An 18,847-nucleotide genomic window follows, 5' to 3' on the forward strand; every position below is an offset into this window, starting at 1 on the left:
ACATTAGGTTGAACATCTTTTAAAAATATGTCTATTAAACCTTTTACCATCCACCTCTTCTCAGTGTCCTGCTTTATCTGTTCATTCAGTCTCTAGGGTGTTAGCCACGATGCATGTTCTAACTTGTACAGCCTGGGAGGTCGGTGTGGTGCCATCATCTATTACTATCTATTACTATCATCTATTACTATCTATTACTCTCCATTACTAATACTTAATACTACTACTTACTTCTATTTTTAGAACATTAAATCTTGCTTAAAGTGCTATGAAAGAAAGTACACAAATTTTTATAGATACACTGTATCAACAAAAAGCACAGCATCCAACCATTCAACAAATATAATGTGCCCAGAAATAGGTGTAAACACGATGGACAAAGGATATTTTCTGATAGGATTTACATTCTAGTTGTGATATTCTTAAAAACAAATATAATGAGTACTTACAATAATTGAAAACATGAATAGAAAATGTTAGATGCTATTTTGAAGATAAAATAACAAAACATGAGAGCTTATACTAACTTTGTAAGGGGCATATATTTATTCCTGCTTTATCAAAATTGAATCTGATATCCAAAGTTAATATCCAAAGTGATCTAAGAGCCAATAGATAATTGGTGGTAGAGCCATAAAGAAGTCTCTTACTTAAGTTTATCTTAGTTTATAATAGGTCACATTGCATATTTCCCAATCTTTTTATGTTTGAATATTCACTTTGGTCTAAAACGTAATGCAATAAACATTACTTATATCATCATTCTAATTCTCAAAATACCTGAATTTGTTAAGAAAGTCTTGGCAAATAATGTTACTTTTTCAGCGTGGGACAAGCTCTAGATGAATAGTTAACACAACCATAATAATCATTAGTTGATGGATTTTCTCTTCCAATGTAGGCTAGAACATTGTTCACTTAATATTCTGGATTCAGTCCTACCTCAATGCTCACAATAGCTCTAAATGATAATCAATGTTATTCTCATTGAGTAGAAGATAAAACTATGTCAGAGAGAGATTATATAATTGGTCTTTCTGTCACTTATACAATCCTTCTAATCTGTAGCCTTTGGAAATTGCCAGTTTATTATAATTCATATACCAGCTTTTCTTTCATTTTAAAAATCTGTGTGTCAAACTTGTTATTTTTTTGAACTGTAAAACCATTGAACTGTTTTTTTCATTTATAAACCACCTAATGAATAATCATGCAGTAAGGAATTTTAAAATGTTGGGTTAAAACAATTAAGTGGACATCAATATTTGTACATTAAATCAGACAGGAATGTGAGTATGAGTAAACTCCAAACTAGATTCACCAAGGAAGATATAAAATGATGAAAATAACTTTTTCTTATATTTTGGCGTAATATATACTATGCTATTCAACAGTGGATATAAAGTTTTCCAATTTTTCTCTTTGGGGATGACACAATGAGCCAGAGTTCATCCAAAACCTCACTGTACGTGAGACATTACAAAAATACAAATCTCAATGCTTAAAGACACACTCTCTTCCTTCTTGAGAGAGAAAGATATAACTTCTAATGTCAACAAATTCTCCTTGGAGATAAAAGGGAAGAGTCTGGGGGTTCTCTTCTTTTGGAATGTAAATTCATATCTTTAAGGGGAAAATCAGTTGTATGCCACTTATTTTACAGCCCAGGGCTTTATATTCCCTGAAATTTGAACATTTACCTTGAGGAAGGTAAATGTCTTTGCCATTTATACCATCTAGGTTTGCCTTTTAACTCAGGACCAAAGTTTCACTAAAAAATTTGTTCAGAAATATGTAACACTGCAGAAGCATACATATGTTCTGTGATCCCACAGAAGAATTCTGTTTGAATTTGGTCTTGGTCTTGTTTTGTTTTTATTTGTTCTTAGGGAAGGAAATACACATTTGATGAAAATGATTTATGAGAGAGCTGGTTCAGTTTCCAGAACAAATATCTTTAGGAGCCAAGAGTTAATAGACTACAAGATTACAAATGGAGGAATGGACATCGGCTAAAGCAGATAGTATTTTTCTATCCATGGTGCTAGGAGAGAAGACAGAGAACAGAGATGCAACTACTAACTACTTCATAAATCTGGTACTGAGGGCATCCTTTATGATTACTCACTTATCATAAAGAAGTTGTTGCATCTTTGTCAGTTGAGAGTGGAGGTGAGAGAGTATATGTTCGAGGCTTACAATGGGAGAGCTCTACAATACCTTGGTGATAGGTAACATTGACCTTACTTAGGGAAATATAGCTGGAAATAGAATAAAGTAGTGTTGGACCCTTTCCACGTGAAAAAAATAATGGTGAAATTTAATAATGTGTTATAGCTAACTTCATGTGTCACCTTGGCTAGATTATAGCTATAATGCTCAGAATCTTTTGGTCAAGTGATAGTTTAGATGTGAGGATGTGATTAACATTTACAATTGATGTGCTCTAAGTAAAGATGACTTTAGTGATGTGGGTAGAACTCCTCAAATCAGCAAAAGGTCTTCAAGGCAAAATTGGGATTTCCCAGAGAAGAAGAAATCCCTCAGGACTGTCACATGGAATTGCTGCTCAAATTTTTAGCTTGTGCTTGCCCCATACACTTTGGACAGGCTATGTATGTACGCGTGTGCACACGCACGCATGTGTGTGCATGAACATAATGCACTGGCTCACAAAATCAGTTCAATAGGTTCAAGGTTACAAAGCAGACGAAGAGGAAATGGAGTGGAATGAAAGGTTTGAAGGATTTCCAAGTGTTTGAGGATGATAAATTGAGTTTCAAAAGGTACAATTAGGAGATATTTTTTGGCAAGATATAAAGGGAAATTAGGTTTGGTTGTGTGGAATAAAGCATAAAATGGAAATAATATTCCAAGTGGCAGTACATGAACCAGGAAGCCTGGGTTTCTGGCACTGACTGAGATTAACAGATACATGGAGAGTCATAGGTGTAGCATTGATACTGTCCTAGAACACAAGTGATAAATCTAGACTGGGGCACGTAGGCAACTGAAGTCTCCTGTGGCATGGCTATTCTCATAAAAAATTGTCTCATTAATAATATGCTCAGTTACAATAACAATTTATAATAATAGTAATAAAACCAAGAATGAGAACAAGGGAAGAGGAAGAGCAACTAATATTTCTATGCTATGTGCTATATACCCAAGGTTCTCATGATAGTTGATTTCATGTGTCAGCTTGACTATGCTAAAGGATACCTACATAGTCAGGGAAATATCATTTCTAAGTGTGACTGTGAAGATGCTTCTGGAAGACCTTAGCACTTGAATCAGTAGACTGAATAAAAATCTGCCCTCATTAATATTGGGTGAACTTCACCTAATCTTTCGAGGGCCCACCTGAATAGAACACAAAGACCAAGAAAGAGCAAATTCTTCCTCTTTTCCTGAGCTGGAACACCCATCTGCTTCAAACATCAAAGCTCATGGTTCTCAGGCCTTCAGACTGCAAATGAATTGCTGGCTTTCCTGGTTCTCTAGTTTGTAAAATGACACATTGTAGAACTTCTCAGCTTTTGCAAATGTATGGACCAATTTCAATAATAAATCTGTTCTTATTATAGGAGATATATGTATATGTATATATCTACATATAAAACTATATATATCTATCTGTATCTATCTCTATGTCCATATCTTTAGCTCTCTCTCTCTCTCTCTTTGTGTGTGTGTGTGTGTGTGTGTGTGTACATATACACAGAACTTTGGATTTGCAGAAAAGAAACTTAGGATACTATTCCAAGTTAAGCCCCCAATTCAACAAGTCTCTATCTATATCTTCTATTGGTTCTGCTTCTTTGGAGAAACTTGCCTACCATAGCACTAGTCAAAGCACTTCCTACTTATTATCCATTTAGTCTACTCAGGAAACCTAATAATTAGGTGGAATGATTATCCACACTTTATGGATGAGAATTAACTGTTTCAAGTTAACACAGGTAGTAAGACCTTAGATAAATATTACTTATTTCTGTATCAGTTGTATCATCTATATTATAAATATGAATAAACTGGCATGGTAGTCTAGACCATTACCTGAGCTAAAGATGCTTACATTGCTTTCTCAAAGTGACTGACCCGGCTAGACCTTAAGATTAGTGTCAGTGAAATGGGAGTCAATATGAATTGATACGGAATTTAATCTTGTCATGTAGGTTAAAAAAAGAGATCTTGTCCAAACATATACCTGCTTTATGTGTATAGCCATACATATTTCACAATTACATCAGTCATGGTCCTTGGAGGAACAAGATGACAAACATAAATAGATAGTTGAAAATAATTTAATTAAGGAAAGACAAACTTTTTCAGTATGGAACTGATGCTATTATCCCTCCAAAGCCCGAAGAAGGAAAAGGAAGTAAATACACCAAGAGTAGATCTAGGAGAGAATTGTGGTTTCCGGACAGAGAAGCAGTCAACCTGTTAATCTGACCATTGATGCAGCCTACCAAGATCAGCCTGGTGGGAGGGCAGTGGTGCAGAAAACATGGACAGAAAAGGGTAAGAGCAGTCTGAAGAATCAAACAGGGACTCTGCATTCTAAAAGTCCAACTGGAATCCATGGGGCAAATATCTATGGATACAGGAACTATGTGTAATCATGCTTTTAATTCCAAAAGTCACTTATATCAAAAACAGACCAGAAGGTTTTGAAGAAAATAAAATTTTCTGACAAAAAATGAAAAAAATATATCATCCTTTTTTTTTTTTTTTTTTTTTTTTGGTCTTTTTGACTATCTAATAGTCATTTTTACCTGCCTTGGGAGTTTTATACTGTAAAAAACACTTACAGAAAAGAATATAAAAACTAAGAAGTTAGAGACACTAGTAAACAGTCACAAGGTGACTGAGGCAAGATTTCTTTGTGTTTCTAAAGAAATGATCTTTTTCTTCACAGAGTAGTCTTCTACAAGAAGAATGTTATTCACATGCTGTGACCCCTCTTCCTACCTCTCCGTGGCCTCTCTTAGTGGGGTAATCTCTCCAGAGGAATTTTATATTTTCTTTACAAAAATGTCTTTCTTATTCATTTTTCTTTCTGAATTCTTCACTCTTTACAGATTATTTTCATCTTTCCCCTGCTCTTCTCCTATCTCGATTCAACTTAACTTCTCTCTTTTGAATGACTTTCTTTCAGCAAATGAACATGTTCAGGTCCTGGCTAGTTACCATTTTAAATTTTTTCCTAATCTGTGACCTTTTCAGTTTACTCTCTTAGGTATTTTGCAAACATCTTAAAACTTTTGATAAATCCCCAACTCAAAATATTCATCTGTTTTCTCTAGCACCTTTCAATCTGATTCCTGGATGCATCATTTTTCTAATGCTCCTTTCTTGAATCATAGGATTCTGAGAATTGAGCCCAAAACTTATTTTTCCTGATCTTAAACCTGTTTGTAGAATTTGGTTTGTTGCCAAGAGAATCTTTTTAATTATTTTTTTCCTTCAATGGTGCCACACCTCTTCTGAGTTTCTTAATTCTCTCTTGTAGTTCTCAGGTACTCTTTGATGTATTCCAATCCTGCTTCTCTGTAAGGTGGAAGAGTGATCTGTATTTGCCCAGCACCCATCATTTAATTACACAATTTCTCTTAAATATTTTCTTCACCCTCCACTTTGAATTTCTGTCTTTATAATCTAAATATGTTTAATCATTCTCTTTTTTCTTATGAGAGTTCTTCTATTATAATTGTCTACTGGGAAATTCTATACCTGTATTTCCTAAAATATATCCTCTTGATGCTGTATTCAAAATGTATGCTGTAAAAATTTGTGCAGTCAGGAGCTCATTCTCTTAGCCATGGTGCATATTATAATTATAATTATAATACTAAGGTACTCAAAATTCCTGACCTCCAAAAAATATCACTGTAATTAGGTCAAATTTTTCAATAACTAATTTAGTACAAAATCCCTTTCCCCCTTTTCTTTCTTGATAAAAAAATAAACATACTAATTGCCACCAGAACTTTGGATTTACAGAAAATAAAACTTAGGACACTATTCCAAGTAAAGCCCCAAATTCAACAAGTCTCCCAAAACAAGTCACATGGGCAGGCCTAACAGTGGTTCCACCAACCTCCAAGTAACCCAATTTTAAAATTTTGGAGTTATCTTTTCATTTGTTCCCACTAGTCTCTATATTCTAATCGCGCAGAAAACTGGTTGATTCTATTATATAACTACTTCATACATTCTGTTTTATTTCCATTCCTGTGGACACTAATCAATGTTATGGACTATGTGTTTCAAACAAAATTTCAAAGCAGCATTTCAATTAAGTTTTGTCATTTTCCTAAGTGTAAACTATGACATTGTAATGTTTTCATTTAAAGTCTTTACCGGTAACAGTGTTTCAATAGAAACATAAACATTTCTTATTTTGACGTTTAAAACAAATTCTTCACTGCATGATTCTAATCACTTGAGTGAGAAGAAATTCATTCATTATGGAAGTATGAGAGTAGATTTCTAATTAAGGGACTTTATAAAATATTTTATCTTCATTAGTTCATTTTTTTATTCTGTAAAATTTGGTAGTATTCAATATATATCTGGCTTCATGACATTGTATATGAACACACAGATAAATAAATCAGTGTCATGTTATTATGATTGTGTGAGTATGTTTTCTCACCATGTTGTAACTCTCTATGATTTCTCTGGGGGACAAGCTACTCAGTGGGAGGTACCAAAGAAGTGAAAAAAGATAAAATTCCATACAGCAGGAGCCTTTCTATTAAAGAAAGCATAATATATGTAGGTGATAGAATTATAAAATATGTAAGATCTGAGTTAAGATACTTATGCAGCTCTATAAGAATCTTGTTTTAACTGTTCCCATTCTCAGGAATAATTCCTCCACTGCACTAATATGTATGAAAATTTATTGCCTGGTAAGATGCTATTCATTTTTCAAGACCTCTCTTATATATTATTCAACTTAATTCTCATTGTGTTCATTTGGCTAGGCTTTAGAACTTAGTATTTTAGATCCACAGGTTCAAGTTTTAACTTTTCTAATCATTAAAATTACTTTGAGTAAAATAAATTTCTAAAAGTTTTAAACTTCAGAAATAGTGGGAATATTTTTTACCTTAAGGGTTTTTGTGAACATTGGATTTAGGTGCTTGGCATGTAGTAAATGCTTAATAAATGCCAATTATCATATCTCATGCTTTTATTTCTCAAAGAGATAGTTACTTTGTTTTGTTTATTTGTGTATTTAGACTTGTTCTTTGGTCCATCAGTTCCTTCAAGGCGGTATGTTAATTTCCATTTACTGCTATAACAAACTTCTTGACTTAAAACAGCATAAATATTTATTAAATAATATAAATTATTACCAAATCAATATAACAGTTCTAAAAATGGGTAATTCAAAATGGATCTTACCACCCTGAAGCCAGGCTGGAGGGGCTCTAACTCCTCCAGGAGGATAATCTATTTCTTTACCATTTTGGTTTCTAGAGATCACCTCATCCCTTGGCTAATGGTCCCTCTTCCTTGATTTTCAGAACCAGAAGTGTAATATTTTTAAGATTCTCTTTTTGATGTCCGCCCCCCCCACCCCCTTCCTTATGAGGATCCTTGTGATTACATTGGGACTAGATAATCTAGAATAATCTTTCTGTCTCAAAATCCTTAGTTTAATTGTATCTACAAAGTAATTTTTGATGTATAAATTGAAATACTCAGGTTATTGGGATTAGGAGGCAGACATTTTGTACGGGTCATTAGCCTGTTTACTATAGGCAGAATATATAGTTGTTTCTGTTGTTTGGTTTTGAGTTGCTACAATGCTAACGCTTACTGTTTACTTTCTGTATCTCAGAGGTACAATGTACATCTACTGAATAAATGAATTGATTAATGGAGGAATGAAAGAGTGAGAAGAAAACACAAAACTTCCTGGATTTTCTATTTGGTTTACTTCTGTACTACAAATCAATTTGAGACATAGCTCCAACAAATGGTGAGTGCTCAGGACACCTTTCCATCTCCATCTGATTTGACTCCCCTCCATTGACGTACTTGGATACAATGATAAGATTGTTTGGATGAGCAGCATGTGTTGAATGTTTCTCTTTGAAGACAGTGTATTCAATAGTTTACAGCATCAGTTGTGGTGTTGCTTAGCAAGTCCTAAGTTGGTTTTAGCTAGAACATCATTTTACTTGCAGAATAGTAAAACTTTTTCTGAACTAATTTTTGAAAGGACAATTTTTTTTAAATTCATGAAGGCTTGAAAGAATATGTTTGATAAAGTGATCTGCATAGATGCTCATTATATGTGTAGATTATACCTCCTATTCATTATATATCAAAATGTTTTAAGCCACAGTGAAAGAGCTTTACTTTTGAATGTTTTTATTTACAAACTGCTCAGAGCTGTTATTCAATATTCAGTTTCTTAAGGTTTCACAAAGCTCAGTGGAATATAGCTCATCCATTTAAACTTTAATCATGGCAAAGCAGTACATAGATAATGATTTATTGCTTCAAAAGAGGACCGTGAAATGACATGAAAAATATTCATATCTTGATGGAAATATGAGCATTTACAAGGCTATTATATATAATTCACTTCATATCAACAGCATCAATAGAGTTTTCAATGCTACAATGCTGTATTTATTTGCATTACAGACCCTCACATTGAAGGCTGTTGTCTCAATCTGTTCTCACTGCTGCAGGAAGACGCTTCTGTACATGACACTCTTGTCATCTATGTTTCCTTGAGAGATAAATTTCAAATCTTAAAATTTTATAGTGAGCTATATTTGTTTGAAAGAACACTTCCTACATCCTGTTACTAATTTTGATATTTTCTAGCAGATTTGAAATAAATAAGAAATACCTCAATGAAAGTTTTGCCAAAAATTCAAATCTATCTGTGGGATATTTTCATTTGGAATGCAATTTTGGAAAATACCAAATTTATAAACACAAAGAAAAAAGTACTGGTAGATACACGTACCACAACAGAAATTTCGGCTTTTTAGTTTGTGACTAACTGAGTCTTAAGCAGACCCAGGGACTGATTCTCACAAAAATTCCCCAAAACAAAAGAAAAAAAAAATCTGTTAAAAACTCGTGGAAGGCACCCCAAGGAGAGATGTTCTGAGAGCTAGCTCTGCTTTAGGATACAAAGAAAGAAACTGAAAATCTAAGAAAGAACTATTTTTTTCTGTTCAGATTGAACTTAACAGAGTGACCAGACATTATAGTTTTCTTCTAATGGCCCCAGTTTATACCTGTTTCCCAATGCAGTTGTTATTAACCCTTCCTAATCCTCTCAAAAGTGTCCCAGTTAGGGTGATAAATTATGTGACCACATAAAACTCAATCCAATGCTTTAGATTCTGAAAGACCTTTCACTGTTGAGAAGGAATTGCTCTCCAAACTGAGAACAACACTAGATGTTGAGAAACTTTTGCTGGCTATCCTTTTGGAATACAAAGTCACAAGGTTTGAAGGCCAAACTTTAAGAACTGGTCTCTTTGACATGCATATTGTTTGATTTAGTCTTTGACAGTTTCATTAAATTAGTGTAATATTCTTTGGTAGAACAGTGATTGTATCTAATTTCAGAGCTAAATCTCTTGAGAATCTTAAGCTAACAATTGCAATATGAGAAGCTTATCAACTATTTAAATTTTATGTTAAGGATTTGTTGTGCCTAATGGAATTTTTTTTTTTTTTCACAATTTCCAAATTCCAGAGGTAAATGAAGTAGGAGACATTTACTTACAGGGGAAACATTACAAACCTCAGTATAAAAATGATCATATTCCTCTTTGTTTCCCATTAATGTCTCTGGCTTGACATGCTTTTTATCATTTAGTAATGTGTAGAATTTCTTATGAAACCACCTTGTTGAATTAATATTAATATATAATCAAATTAAAACACAGATATCCACTGTTTTAGTTTTGTATCTGCCGTGTATTTTAATAACACAATAGGTTTTAAGGAAAAATGCAACATAAAGTAAGATTTTGCCCCTATAGAAATCACTGTGGCATCAATAATAACTATCATTATCATCATCATCATAATGGATAATAATACCAAAGTCCTGGCAGGAAACAGTCAACATTAAAACTGAATATTTTTAAAAGGGTTAAACAAATGAGTTCTTTCACAAAGAGTAATGGTGCCCTAAGATAGACAAACCAACTGTAAAGGTAAGGGAACCCTTAGGTCACCAGGAGGAGGGCTATTCTGACTCTCGAGACACTCCAGAGGGAGTCACTTTTCCTTCTTTGTCCAATCTATTGCTGATCCTATTGCCAAAGCCAAGAAGGCACACGAGGACGTAAAAGGGTATTGGTGATCCAGTCCATATAAACTTCAGTATCCCAGGGTAGAGAACATGACGGAGAATAAGGCAGGGTCGATCACAATTGTCACCCTCATCATCATGACCGATCTCTTTGAACGCTTACCAGCTACATGCCATAGACCTATTGTACATTATATATCTAATGCAAATATAACAATATATTTTCACCCCACTTTTTCAAAGGATTTAAGTAGATCAGAATTGTAATCTAAGTGATAGAATTTTCATGAAACCCAAATATGTTTAAGACCCTAACATGTTCTTTATCACGGTTTTCTTTTATAATATTTAGCCTAGATATTTCTATAAAATATGGGACACAAAATTACTAATATACAAGGAATAATGGGAAAATTATATGAGTAAGTTTGCAATCCAGTGTGTGGTAAACTATGATTTGTAGATTTAAACAGCTAGCTTGGCTAAAAGAAAAAGACACACAATGAGTTTCTATAAGCCTTGAGTTTACATTGTTTGTTTGAAGTTGACTCTTCCACTGAAATGGACACAGACAATCAGTGCTTATAGGACCAGTTCAAAAACCCATCATGTGAGACTAATGAAGAGTCAGTTATTCCAAAATCATAATTAGCCAAATTCAAAGCTAGAAAACAGAAAAGAAACCTGCATAGCTAGGAGTCCTGTGACAGAAAGCAGAAGGAAACAATATGACTGCTTCTCCCAGATGAGAAGCTCAAATCTTATGTAGCAGTGCACACCACTCTTCCCCTAATGCCACAGTCAGCCCAAGGAATTCTGGTCCTAGGAGTTAAATACTCTTCCTTTCATTCTCCAGTTGTAAGAATTAGGAACATGATGAGAAGTTAGCTTCTCTGAAGCTTCATCACCCCAAATTCCTAATTGGTTTTCTTTTTCACTAATGTGTTTAGGATGTTGACAGGGACAATCATAACATATGAGAATTACACGAACCCTTTCCTAATCAATCTTTGATACCCATAAGGACTGGATCCCCATCCTTTAACGCCATCCTTCATATGTGGTTCTGGGATGACTAGTGTCCTTTGCCCTTGCTTCTCCAGAGTGTCATTAAAAAACAAAAGCAAAAAAAAAAAAAAAAAAAAAGATAATTTGTACCTCCTTTGTACTTCATGTCTAATGATATGCCCTCCATAGATGCACATACAATATTTATATATTATAAAATTATACATGTTGCAAAGATACTATATAGTATATATGCTGCATATTTATGTTTTCTATATTATAAAAATAATCATTAATGCATGTATGTGTATATACCTTGTATATTTATATATCTTTATATATTAAAAATAATAATCATTTATTCTGTTCTTACCATGTCAGACACCCTGAAATTGACTTTATATATGTTAATCTGTATTTGTATTAAAAATTCCATGTATCCTTAGTTTATAAATCAGGAACAATTAAAAAATGGGCATGGTAAACAGGTTGTTGAAAATCACCCCTTCAATAACTATGAGACATGAAATCAAAATCCACTTACTCTGGCTCCAGACACGTTCTTGTTTAGATATTATATTGCTTTTATGAACTATATTTATACATTATCAATACAACATACATACTTATATATAAATAATTTTTGTCACAAAAGATATATATTCTAAAAGTTAAAAGGAATAGGAAAAATTGTAAGCAATTTCTTGTCACTTCTAGCTTCCCTATTTTTTATAGTTCTTTTTTGTGACAGATGCAGTCACCTGTTGAAGACTGACACAACTGGTATAATTCTCTACCTCTTCATATGTGTGTTGTGAAGCTTTTAAAATGTTTTTCTTAGTGCATTATATTACACATAATATTTTGTTCATTTTGACATAATCATACATGCTTGAAGTATAATTTGCTCCACTTCAGTCTACAGTTCTTCCTCTTTCCCTTCCCTACACCATTCCCCGATCCCCTTCCTCTACTTTAATGATCTTTCTTCTATTTATTTTAGTTTTTTAAAAAATAAATTCTTATAGATACATGAGAAATTCACTGTGTTATATTCATATATGTACATAGTATAATTTGGTTAATTTCATTCCATTCCCCCTCATCCACCTCAATCCCCTTTTTTTCTACTGATCTCCTATTTTCATAGGGTTACTGCCAATACTTTCCTTCCCTATTTTGGTCTATCTTCCACATATGAGTGAAGACATTTGATCCTCAACTTTCTGAGTCTGGCTTATTTCACTTATCATGATGTTATCCAGTTCCATCCATTTACCAGAAAGTGCCACAATTTCATTCTTCCTCATGGCTGAATAAAACTTCGTTGTGCAAGTATACCACATTTTCTTTATGCATTCATTTGTTGATAAGCACCTGGACTGGCTTTTGTGAATTGAGTTGCTGTAAACATTGATGTGCCTGTTTCATTATAGTATGCTGATTTTAGCTCTTTGGGATAAATACCAAGGTGTGGGATAACTGGGTCATATGGTAGTTTTATTCCTAGTTTTTTGAGGAAGGAGGTTTTAGCATGGCAGATTATGGAGGTTTATTTTAGAGTGGTCAGGAGTTAGCATTGGTACAACTGGCTTTTAACTGTGCTTGCCAAGGAAAGGGCTTTTAATCCTCAGAAAGCATACCATTTTGTTTTTCAGATTCAACACATTTAAGGGTTTTGACTAAAGAAAGTTTTCTAAACCTTGGAAGTGTTGACTTTTGGAGTTGGATGATTGTTCATGTGCGGACTCCCAAGCACCACAGGATGTTTAACAGTATCCTTGACCTCTACCAACTAGGTATCAGTAATATTTTCCCTTCAATGTGACATTCAAACATGTCTCCAAGTAATGAAAAGTGTTTGCTTTGGGGTCAAAATGATTCTTACTTGGAACTACAGACTTTCAGAAAATGACCGCTTTTTATGAACTCCGGGGTGTATGTATTTCAAACTTTGGTAAACTTCCAGATAGAATTTAAGTATAGTTTCTTGGAATTTGTCCTGTTTGTTGTACTCTGGGAAACCTGGATCTGTGATTTGGTATATGAAGTTAATTTGGGAGAAATTCTCAGTCATTATGGCATCAAATACTACTATTCCTCTATTCCTTACTCTCTCCTTCTGGTATTATTGTTCCACATATATGCACTTGCCAGTACACAGTTCTTGGATACTTTGTTCTTTTTTTTACTATCTTCTTTTTCTTTGCTTTCAGTTTCATACTTCTGTATTAAGATAACTTTGAGCTCAGACATTCTTTCCTCAGCCATGTCTGATCTACAGTAAGTCCATCATTCTTTATTTCTATTACAGTGTTTTTGATCTCCAGCATATAGTTTTTGATTCTTTCACAGAATTTCCATCTCTTTACTTACATTATCCACCTGTGCTTTCATGTTGAGTACTTTTTCCTTTAAGGTCCTTCTCATGTTATTCATGGTTGTTTTCAATTCCTGATCTGATAATTCCAACATTGCTGCCATATTTGAGTCTGGTTCTGATGCTTGCTATGTTCCTTTGGACTGTGTTTTATTTCTTAGTATGATTTTCAACATTTCAAATAAAATATGGACATAATGTACTAGGCAAAATGCACTCCATGAAATGGTTCTTTATTAATACTGTTGTAAGTTGTAATGCAAGCATAGTATACCTATGATTAGGGCCCAGGCATTGAGTGATCCTTTGTCCCTAAGCTGAGAACTTCACACCTGGAAGCTTTAGATAGGATACCTCAAGTACAATTCTACATTGAAGTTCAAGGAGGAAACTATGAAGGGGCTAGGTAACTTTGGATTCATGTGGCATAGCCACAGAAACTTAGGTGTCATTACTCAGAACTTTGGTACAGATCAAGGCTATTCTTTATTTACATATACTGTAGACAGAGTTTATTTTCTATGAATCAGGTTATGGGGTTCATAATTTAAGCATACTAGATTAAAAATTAAATAACCTGTATATTAAAATAATATACTACTTTAATGACTTGAAGAAGAGAAACAACTTTAAAAATCATTGCAAATGAATAAAGAATGTTCTGACTCTGGAATATTTAGAATCTTGGAGTCAGATTTTGCTTAGAAATTGAAAAGAAACTAGCCTGATTTTAGAAGAGTACTTCAGTCTGATGATCAAAATAGAAACAGTACAGGAATATCAACAAAAGAAAAACAAGTCAGGCTTATTAAGTTGGTAGAAGAGAGATATTCTTTAAAACAGGTTGAGATCTTAGAGGATAGATTAGAAAGAACTAAGAGGAAAATGTGATCTTAAAGGTAAGGCTGAACTGATAAGCTCTGTGTGTCTAACTGTTCTTTAAAACGCCATTAAAAATAAGTATTTTACATGAAATTGAGAATAGTGACTGAGGCTGGTTTGAGGATTTGTAATAAACTAATTGTTTTTTGTTGAGAGGTAAAATCTCTAGATATTTTTGATTGAGAAAGACCTAGAAGATAAGAATAGAGCCACTGATGGTGTAAATGCTGACATCACTTGTTCTTTAGGGTAATGTGCCCAAGCTAAGAGAAGACACAGTGAAAGTATCAAGAGATAAAATCTGTCTAGATTAGATGTTGGGCTAAAGTGAAAGTCCATCCTGGATAGAACTATACAATTCAGGAAAACAAAGACAAACTATATTTATTAGATGTGTTTGGCATGGGATGATTAACTTCTGAAGTTTTGAAGGAACCATACTCATTCTGATGAGAAGCCCTGGGGAAAGCAACAGAAGTCACTCCAGCTCTACCCAGACACTGAGAAACTGTCTTAAGATGGGTGACTTACAAGGATGAGGAGCTATTCTTTGATTTTGCTGCTCATGCTTCCAAATGCCCACATGCCCACCTTCCCAGGATGCCTACCTCAGTTATGCTTAAATTATACCTTTTCAGTGAAGTTTATACTCTGACTGATAGATTTTAAACTGTTATATATAACCACTAGCTCCAAACTCACTATCCCCTTTACTTTGAACACACACACACACACACACACACACACACACACATACATATCAATCTCCCCATATATTTAAATGTATTTTAAATATCACTTTCTAAAATGTTACATTATTTATTTAATGCATTAGTTTTTTCTTTAAATTTTATGCCACACTCTTGAAAATATAAAATTCATGACAACATGAATTTTGGTAGGTTTTTATTCACTAATATAGCCTAAGAATTTAGAAAAGTGCCTGTCTAACAGGAAGGATGTATTAAGTATTTTTAAATTAATAAATGTAGCATCTAAGACCCTTGGAAATGAATTAATACAACTTCTGGGACCCCTACAGCAACTGAACAATGCCAGAGAAGAAATTTTTTGTTCCCACTGGACATCAAGAACAACTTTACAAAGAATTAACAGATTAAGAGAATTAGGAGAATAGTTTTAGGATTTAAATTAAGTTTTAAAAGTTTGTTTAATGAGCATAATATTTGGATTTAATTCAGAACCTTCTTGGGAGAAAAATGCCAAAACTGAATACTGATGTTCTCAGGAAGATACCCTAGGAATATTTGCTGGTGTTTGGAGAGTGGACCTGTGAAAGAAAGATACAGCACTATTTCAGATAAACTGCCAATCACTTGGGCCAGAGGAACAAAGCTCTTTGCTTATGGGTCTCTTTGTTATCCCAATGTGTTAAAAAAAAACAAAAACAAACAGCTAGGAAAAAATAGGGGAGCTCTTCTGATCAGTCAGAGTTCTCTAGAGGAACATAATCAACAGGAAGTATGATTACAAAAAGGGGATTTATTAGATTGGATAGTCCACAATGGCCATCTGCAGGCTGGAGAGCTGGAAGAACCAGTAGCTGTGCAGTCCAAGAGGTGGAAGCCCCAGATCAAGAGGAATCAACAGTATTACTCTAGTCTGAGACCAAGGCTTCTGGAAACTCCCTGGAGAATCACTGGCAGAGTCCACTTTGGAAGAGTGAAGGAGCAAGAATCCAATATCCTAAGATGATAGAAGCAGCAATCAAGAACCTGTTCAAGAAGATTCCAGCTTGCATCTGCATCTGCTTCATTGTTCTTCCAACTTTTATTCCATCCAAGCCACCATCCTATTGGGTGGTGCTGCTGATGCTTAGGGAGGGTCTCCCGTTCACTGTCCTACATTCTAATCATTCCTAGACAGGCCCTCATTGGCACTCCCAGAAGCCTCTTAATCATCAGCATTTCTTAATCCAATCAAATCGACATATCAAATTAGCCATTACACTTTCTTTTCCATGCCTGATATACACATTTTTTTTCCTTTGAAGGGATACCAGGGTATCTCTCTACACTTCAATTTTCTTCTCCAAGATATGTAGTAAATTTCCTCATTGACAAATTTGAGAATAATTAGACATGTTTAGTTTAACCCCTTCTCTTTTTCAAGCCGGCTGTTCCATGGAGAGAATTATACCTCCTGGCTCCCCATCAAGGAAGGACTTCCCAGGTGCACCATGGCTGTGACTGGTTGAGTAATTTTTACTCATTTGGAAATTTACTTGGGAGAACCATTATTTTGCTAAACTCAGTTACATTACTCACTCCACATTAGCCTTCACCAACAGCAAACTTGGTGTATCTGTCAATGATTTTATTTTTTGTTGTTCAGAGCTAGTTGGTGAAGTGGTTTGCTTTTTATGGTCATCCTCTTAATGAACCCAATAAGTATTTTTCTATAAGATTCCCGACTCAGATGAGAGTTCCTTCATTTTAAACCTGTCCTGGTAAGGATAGGACTCCATCTATTTATTTGTCCTTTCCCATGTTTCCCACAGTATCTTGAATCTTTTTTTCTTTCCTTAGACACAGAGCTTTAATTCTGATCACATCAAGAATGGCCAGTTTACTAGGCTAATGCTCTCTCTACCATAGTGGGAAAAATTCTGAGATTGTTTACTTTAGGTTTTTCAGTATTTTCCCATACATTGCTGAAAGTCTAAGTGAAAACTTTTTCATTAATAGATGCCTAAATTAAGGGATTACAACCTAGGAAAGAAAATGTTTAAAATATTCATCTTCTGAAGTAATTTTCTTGTATTCCTTAAAGTTTTTCTACCTGAAACCCCTCAAAATTCCTGAGAGTGAGGTCCCATTCTGACACATTGAAAGGAATTTTGATCACTGTGTGTTTTTGTGACATATTCTGTATCTGTGTCTACTGTTCCCAGTATTATTCATCCCTTGACCTTTAGTTAGAGCAGATCAGGAGGTGTGTTAGTCAGTGCTTGTAACTGTGACAAAATACCTGAATAAAAACAACTTAAAGGAGGAAAGATTTATTTTTATTCATGGATTCAGAAGTTTCAACCCATGGTCACTTGGCCTTGTTACTTTGGGCCTTTGGTGAGGCAAAACATCATGGCAGGGAGCCTATGGTGGAACAGAGCTGCTCACCTCATGGTGGTTGGCAAGCAGGAGAAAGTGAGGAAGGTAATAGGGACAAGATATGCCTTTCTATTACTTTACTGGACAAAATGCTTTCTCATCTAGAAACTTTTCTTTCACCTTCTAATTTTCCATACTAAAATATATTTCCATACCTATAATGTTTTTATCTTTTCTAGCTTCAGACCCTTTCTTAAATTCATATTCTGAAATAATCCTTATGAATGTTATCTGTGTATTTAATTTACACAACAAATTTCATCTTGGGAGAGGGTTGGACAATCCAGAATAAACAAAAACTGTGCCTTAATCTTTTTTCTCCCAGGTTGCATTTAAGGGATTTGAGTATTACAGGAAAGCAAGGAGCTGAAACTTCAAACCTTGGTTCTTTTTTTTTTTTTAATTAAAATCTTTTTTATTTTTACAGACTGCATTTTGATTCATTGTACACACATGGGGTACAACTTTTCGTTTATATGGTTGTACAAAATGTAGATTCACACCTTTCATATAATCATACATATACATAGGGTGATACTGTCTGTTTCATTCCACTATCTTTCTGTCCTCCACCCCCTTCCACCCCATTTTCCTCTACACCTTCCAAAGTTCCTTCGTTCTTCATTTCCAGAGCATGCCTCCAGTGACATACTTCCACCCACTAGGCCCCACCTCCTACCAGTTCCACCACCTTCCAATAGTCCATTTAATTATGGTCTCATCAGTGGATGAATGCTTTGCCATAATCAGAACCCACAGGGTTTAGTCACTTCCTAAAAGTCATACCTTGGAATATTCTTTCACTGTGACTAAGCCTTCAACACACAAGCCTTTGGGGCACATTCTAGAGTCTAACTATAACATGAAAGGTGTTTGTTTCCCTACCAGAAGTCAGTTGAAAATAAACTGGCATACTTTGGGTGTTAAAATGACTGGGGGAATATACCACTGACAGTTTCTGGTGGACAGGGGGAGGAGGCTAATTTTAACAAGATAAGGACAATCCATCTGAATGCCAAAAATATCCATCCCTTCAACCAGAAATTGATGAACTCATATTAAGTTGGGCTATTTTGTATAGTGCTTTGAGGATCATTTCTATACATATCTTTTTCTGTATATATATATATA

This window comes from Sciurus vulgaris (genome assembly GCF_902686455.1).
Source record: "Sciurus vulgaris genome assembly, chromosome: 1".
NCBI lineage: Eukaryota > Metazoa > Chordata > Mammalia > Rodentia > Sciuridae > Sciurus > Sciurus vulgaris.